This window comes from Mchenga conophoros, linkage group LG16 (assembly GCF_057382185.1).
Source record: "Mchenga conophoros isolate Kocher_MC1m ecotype Shallow Benthic linkage group LG16, M_conophoros_male_GT1.1, whole genome shotgun sequence".
Classification (NCBI taxonomy): domain Eukaryota; kingdom Metazoa; phylum Chordata; class Actinopteri; order Cichliformes; family Cichlidae; genus Mchenga; species Mchenga conophoros.
The window spans coordinates 9,577,555-9,585,287 of record NC_140541.1 but is presented as its reverse complement, the minus strand read 5'-3'; the positions used below and the strand labels follow the sequence as shown (position 1 = coordinate 9,585,287).

The following is a 7,733-nucleotide window of genomic DNA, read 5'->3' as shown; positions in this document are numbered from 1 at the left end:
ATGAAGTAAGTTGAGCTCTTGGAATATTTTAATCCTTCACAATTTTCTCACTTTATTCCAACACTATTCAATAACTTTTACCACAATACTACTTGGTCACTTAAATACTTCATGTTGTCTTCATATTACATAATGTTCAACAAAATCTACAGTCTGGTTAACATAAAAACTTAGTGGATTTACAACAACTTCCACGCCATCCATCATCTTATCTTTATCGGGATTGCAAGGGCCAATCCCAGATGTGATAGGGTAAGAGAGTACACCATGGACAGGTCACCAGTCTATCACAGGGCTATGCACTCACATGTATGGGCAATTTAGAATCACCAGTTAATCTAGCCTTAATAACTGCAAGACGTTTAACTGTGGGAAGAAACCAGAGTACCCAGAGAGGTTAAACCACAATAAATAGCAATAGCATCCTGTGGTTTGGAACAGGGGCGGATCAAGAAGGGTGCCATGGGGTGGCATGGATTAACATTAACATTTTGAGCCTAATTACAGTTAACAGTGAATATAAATTCTTAAACTGAATATATTGCATAGTGTTACCCCCCTCCACCATTAAGAAATGGTTCAGCCCATACCACAGAACGGCTTTATTTTTTGTTTTCAGTAGCAACCAATAGCTGATTGTGCCAGAGCACATTTTGAACAATACCGTGGAAATTTCAGATTTCACACAGGTGGTTGGTTGTTACACTCTGGAAATGGAATGAAGGTGAGTGTTAACCCTCCAGGACACGCTGCACCTCCAAACCACATGACTGATTTAAACTGACATACACTGAAAAAAATATGTTGTTGGATTTACTTAATTCAATGGTGGACATTTGTTGCACACAGATGTTTTGCTTTGGCAGCAACTTAAACAATTGAGTTAAATTAACACAATTTATTCATGTTCAATAAACTTGTGCAATTTGTGTTGATAAAATGTGACTTAAACATGTTTTGATGAAGTAATTTGAGCTCTTGGAATATTTTAATCCTTCACAATTTTCTCACGTTATCCCAACACGATTCAATAACTTTTACCCAATACTACTTGGTCACTTAAATACTACATGTTATCTTCAAATTACATTTTGCTATTATATTCTAGTATCAAATACACAATTTTCAAATGGAGGCCTTATAACAGATTGTATTGTTCTCTTCCAAGATGGTTGCTGGCATCCACCAGTAACCTTTCAAAACAAAATGTCTAATTTCACTGCAGTAGGTAAAGAATTAAACTGACATTACTCCTCTACTGAATCTATATAAATCAACAGTTAAATAATGTCAGTTCTTCCGTGTTCTCTGGAATCAATCACAGCAAAGAAATTGGACTGTTTCTTTTGAAAAATGTTGGGAAAGAACAATACAAAACATTCTATTTAAGGCCTCTGACGTCAAGATTCAGTTAAACAACAATTATAACTAAACAATTTGAGGTAGTGTTAGTTTCCATTAACATTAAATTAGGTTACTGAATTGGCAAACACCTTCCTATTAACACCTCCCATTTTACCCCAATAACTAAAGAAATTAGCACTTGCAGGTCAAAACCTTTATTCAAGAGACGCAAAAATAACATTGATACAGTGACTGTCAAAAATTACAGCACTGATCATACTGTGACATCTTGGTTCAAAACAGCACACTTAGAAATATTCAACGTTCTTTACTTCAACTGAATGAAACTGAAAATACCATTTCACACGACCCATATGGGATATTTAGACTGTATAACTGTTCACGCTACATCTCTTCACTAGTAAAAGAAAGAAAAAATACAAAGAGAAATTAAAAAATGCTGCCAAACAGACAAACAGAACTTGTACAGAGCAAAAGGAAAAACAAACAACAACAAAAAACGGCTCGTCCTCATGGCAGTTGCAGAGTATATAAAAATGAACCCTGCGATCCGTTCCTGGAATTGAGCTTCAAAAATGCAGCAGAACAAGTGTGAGATTTAAATGTCCTCTCACCTAGAGCTGGTCACCTCACATGCATAACAGTGAGCTTCGTTGCAGGAGCAGTTTTGTCTTAGTTCTGAGCTTTTCTTGAGAGCTGAGTTGCATCCAACTCCATTACCACCCATTGAATCACCTCAAAAGTGTAGCAGAGTTGTGATGTGATGGGTAACTCATGTTGAAGGAATAAAAAAGGTCCAAACAGCATGGCTACTGCAAAGGTCACGTTATCCAGATCTTGAAGAACAACATCAGAAAAGTCATTGCCTGCCGCATCCTCTGGAGACAGATGTTCATTGTGGTTTTCTCAATCTGTGCAGTGGCCTCAGTCAAGTCCTGGTTAAACACAAAACATTTCTTTAAGATTCCTTTTTAAACTCATCTCTTTTGAATCTACCAGTTCTAATGTTAGAGTAATTTAAACCAATGCAAGCAACATAGTAAATAGCTATAGCCAAAGAGTGGCCTGCCATGCTGCCATTCATGGTCTAACAGAGTTTCTAAGAGAGGGTGAAAAACATAATAATTTCAAATGCTTTACATTAGTTTTTGTTAGAAAGACACCGGCCCATCAGAAATCCAGGTTATGTCACTCAGAAGATGTTAGAATTTAGACTTTCAGCCCCACAATTTGGTTAGCTGTTGGTCAGTTGGTCATTTTTTCAAACAAAAGCTAATATAAATATTGGTGGGATTTTCCTTTGTTCATTAGAATGACAAATTTAAAGTTTTTTCACACTGATGTGACCCCTAATACAGGGGTGGGGATGGGGCCTCAAGGGCTTCACTACCAGGCCTCATGTGAACTTCAAATTATTAAAGAGGACTACTGGTCCTAACCAGTCCAATGAGGATCAAGTGGATAACTAAATGCATTTTTAAATGTTGCAAAGCCACAATCTACTCATAAAACACTCACCATGAACTCCTGCACCAAGATGTTGCAATTGTCTTTCACACAGATGCGGAGCACTTTGATGAGGGACTCCGAGCATTAATGTCATCCTTGACTATTATAACAAAGAAAACAGAGATTTGTGAACTTTTCAGTAGCACAGAAGAAAATGATCCCAGACAAAAACTCTTGACTTTTTAAACCAGTCAACATGCAACACCAGCATCTACAAAGCAATATCAAAAGTTCCTGTTTGACATCAACTTTATGGATATATAGTTTCCAGAACATTTATTTTTAAAAAAAGATAATTTTTTCTCAGTGGGCCAGTAAATGCATGACGAAAATTATGGCATCCTTTTAGTGGAATCATTACTCACAGGTAATAGTTGACTGTTTCAATGGATGTAGCATAAAAATCTTTTACTGACCTAATGCAATACATATACACTTTGTAGTTAAAGAATTTTAAAGTTCTTACTGTCATCATGGCAGCTACATCCTTTAGCTTTGTGCCCTGTTCCCCCGATCACTTTGCAAACACTTTCAGCAGATTGTCAGAGAGAAACTCAGCTCCGTCAGAAACCTTGACTGTAAAGGCATGGTTGGGATGCACTGGAATGCTGCATTTTATCTGAAATGACATAAAATTATTTTGAAATAACAGCAGGCACTGTGCTTGGTTAATCAGTAATGTTTTGTTGAATAAAAACTGTGTTTCCAGATCTTATGGGATTAAAAAAAATCCAAAGATGTTTGTTTCTGATTTGCAACCCAACAACCCACAAGTTACAACCTCATTTCAGTTCAAGTGTGCATTAATGCGAGTCCAGTAATCACCTTTCTGGCAATACATACAGGTATAAGTTAAACCTATGGCAGATTTTGGATCTCTCAGTTGTATTAATAGGGTGAGTATGCATGCACCTAATAATTATAAAAAACCTATTATAATTAAGTTACAGAAACGAAAATAGAATATACTTTCTTACCATAACACCTTGAACCCACAATCCATCAGCTGACTCCTGGTGAAATGCAGAATAGAGGTCATCTCTCAATGTGCAGCAAAAAAAACAAAAACAAAAACAAAAGGACAGCAGGTGAGGGCAGGAGGGGTAGGGATGTAAGCTAGCACAATGCCGCTGATGATATTAGCTAAAGCTGTTCAATGTCCAAAATCTCACTAACACCACGGTGCAGTAAATACACAATGTAACTGAAGAGTCAGTTGACAAATCTATTCACACAGAAAACCAAATTATGTTATGAGTGCCTCGTAATTAGGTTTAATGTGATATTACGGCTCTTGTGCCAAAGACAAATTCAAATGAAAAAGCGCCAATTCTTTGACAACAGATAAAACAGCAAATAAGCTAACGGCTCTTTTTTAGCATGTTACATGGTGACACTCTAGACGTTTAACTACATTTGGCTGAAATATGGTAAAAATGAATTCAAAAAATCAAGACATACCAAAAACGTAGAGTTGGCTGCTCGACTTGACTGAGATGGATGCCTTTTTTAAACCACGATCCAAAGCCCGCGAGATGAAATCACGCGTGGTTTCACGAGATTTAACGTTGCTATCTTATTGACTTACTTCACCTGAACATGATATGAACAATTTAATACACCCTTTCTGCATATCATGTAGTTTTTACACTATATAGTTACATTTAACTTTAAAACATGAGGCAATTGTGTTAAATGCATGCAAGATGCTTACATAAATCCAAGAGATGGCCAGTCCCTTTTTTTCAGTGTAGCAACAAGGATCAGCCACGCTGAGTCTTTCAGCCCATGTTGAAAATTCGGACTTCAAAGTATACACCAGTTCTTAAATCCAGAGTTATGGTAATATATATATCTATTTCTATATATATAGAGAGAGAGATAGATATTCTAAATACTATTGTCATGGTTTTTTGTTTTGTTTTGTTTTAAAAAAAAAAAGCATTTTCAAAGGACAGCGTGAAAACAGTAAAGAAAAAAAATCCAGCTCTTTCCTATTGGTTGAGAAATGTACCATGTGACCACGTGTTGACTGTGACCAAGTCAACACGTGGGATTTGGTTGTTTAGGAAGAGGGGAAAGTTTGGGAGTGATGGTACCGAGACAGAGCGAGCGAGTGAGAGAGAGAGTTTTGAGATGTGGGAGATTTGTGACGTTTAGCGTGGAGTGTGTAGTTAGTGTGATGTGTAGTTAGTGTGTAGTTAGTCTGTTGTGTAGTCATTCTTTTGCGTGTCAGTGAGGGCACTAATGAATGTCACAAAGGCAAACATGTAAACACTGTCTCTAGGTGGAAAAGCGGAGTGATACACCTCCTGTTATCAGGCCTGCAGGGTTTATCGCTGCGGTGGTGTTCTCTGTCTTGTAGCAGACAAACAATTATTTTTTTATACTGGCACAAATAATTTGTGGGGCATCTTATTGCGACACCTGATTGTTCTCTCATTTTAGTCATAGGAATATTTGTAAATGGTTGTACAAAGTTTAAAAAACGGCAGGTGTATTAGCTGCATTTTTTAGATAAATAGTTGTATATGTTTACAAAATGTGTGCATAAGTTTTCAAAATGTACAATTTTATATTTGCATTTCAAGTTATAAAAATAATTTACTCAACATGTCTGTGATTTTTATAGTAAAAAATACTAGGATTTTATGTTTTTTTGTGTGATTTCAGATCAGTAATATTAATACAGTATGTCAATGAAAAAACATCTAAATTCAGACACATGAGGTTGAGCTGAAAAGAATGAAAACAAGCAAGGCAGGAAAAAATATAAAATAAAACAATTTGAAGGTATGTAACTAACGTGTTTAATTATGTGGTCTACAGAAAATAATTAAGTTATAGATATGAAAAACGTGTATACTTACTGTATTTGAATCATTTTAACTGTTGGTAACCACCTGCATATGTGTTTGGAAGGAAAAAGGGCTTTGATTTTGCGACTCCATTTGATTTCAACTAAGAAAGTTTCTCTAGATCCGCCCCTGGTTTGGAATCATGTGAGCTTGTGAATTTTGTGAGTCCAGGTAACTAACCACTCTTACTAGATTGTATCATGTCATCTCAATAAGAACAAATTAAGTTGTTGAATTTCATACAGATCCTACATGATTTAATTATGTCCACCATAGAAACACAAAATTATTTTGTCCAAATTACAAGTTAGACTTTTGTAAATGCAACAACCATCCAATTTCCTTTTTGAGTGCAGATGACACCACAATAGTGTGATCCTTCACAGCAACAGAAGACAAAAGAAGATGAAACTGACCTCCACATGTAAACACTTTTAGCAGTGATGATGATCAGAGCCTGATATTGCCCAGTCACCAGGATCACCAGAATCACAGCCAGCAGACCCCAATCCGGCCCACTGGAAGGCTTGAAAATGTGAAGGGAGCGATGAATTTTGAACTTTTAATTGTACTTTCACATGTTATATATTTTTTCCTATTGATAAAGACCTCCCCCATACTACACTAAAGTAATAGATAAACAATTAAATGACAAAATGTTCCTGTTTTCCACTATCTTGTTTTATAAATACAGGATAGTCTGGGCAATGAGCTACCAAACCTTTTCTGTAATTGTATGCCTTTGTAATATATAAAAACTGAGATGTTGAGTGTTGGAATTTCCCTTCTTTTTCTTATATTAAGACAGAGATTAAATGTGTAGTTAAACATCTTTAAACTGACAGAAAAGGAGAGTTTCACTGGTCTGGCCCGGGTAAGATCAAAGCAGGCTGTATGTAGCCCATGATGTAAAATGAGTTTGACATCCCTGTCCTCTTTGCACTGATATGATATTTTTAAAGGATATATTGCAGCAAAAAAAACCAAACTGTGAGTGTTTTTAATGTTGGGTCTTTCTTTCTCAGCCTCTTTTTTTCCGCTATGTAAATTTCTGTTGAGAAACAATGGTCTCAGATAATGTTTCTCCCTTGCTGAAGCAAACATTGGCTATACATTCCCTTGCTTAACTGCTTTACAAATATAGTCTGTGCTTGGAAAGAGACCTTAAATGTTCATATTAACGTCTCTTTCCATTATGTTCTGCATAATGAAGTTGTTCGTCTTTGGAGCTCTGGGGATTAAGGATGGCACCGGAGGACATCCTGCGTCCTGTTGTTTCATAAAAATCTCTTTAAGAGGCCAGCACTGAGAAATGCTTATTAGTCTAATGAGAGTTAGAAATACCTCTCTATTTTATTCTGTCCCATTTCACTCAAGCGGTCTGCAGTTCACAGAATAACCATAGAGATAAAATGTTGCAGTATTTTCATGGTTGTTCCTAAATGTGAGCCTTATTTGTAAGATATGACACAGCCACCCTGCCTTCATCTGTCTAGTGGCCTTCCAGAATAAATGGTTAAGACTATGAATTCTTTGTCTCTCTGTATTTGCTCAACTGTGTGTCCCATACAATATTTAAAACATAATAAGATTTCCTAAGTAGGGGTCTACATTAGGACTCAGGATGAATGATCGTGCCTTTCTTTTGGAAACTCTCTGAACAAGACATGCTCTTCTCATGAAACAGGACATTCCCATTTTTTAATTTAATTTCCAGTTGATTAACATCAGCAACATGACTTGTTGTGCACAGCGTAATTGTGAAGTAATCCGGGCAGGCTTTCTGTTGTGAATAACATGTTTTAATATTGAGATAGCTTAAGAAAACTAAACTATGTGTCAGCATGGTGCTGTGCTAGTTCATCATCTAACCATTGTTTTTAAATATGACGTGCTTAAACAATCTATTGTTGCTAAATACTTTATAGTGATACAGAATTTTCACAGCCACTTTAAATTAGTGTAGAGTAACTAAGTGTACATTATACTCTAGGCTTAAGT

The 7,733-nt window shown here is 36.2% G+C and overlaps 1 long non-coding RNA gene across 1 annotated transcript; it reads right to left on the bottom strand.

Moving 5' to 3' along the window:
• Positions 1-790: 790 nt before the first annotated feature.
• On the bottom strand, positions 791-4,310 carry LOC146556264 (uncharacterized). Its single transcript, XR_014889018.1, has 3 exons — positions 3,341-4,310; positions 2,884-2,974; positions 791-2,300 (listed from the first exon to the last, which is right to left on the bottom strand). It is a non-coding gene; the product is annotated as an uncharacterized LOC146556264 (long non-coding RNA).
• Between the last annotated feature and the right edge of the window lie 3,423 nt (positions 4,311-7,733).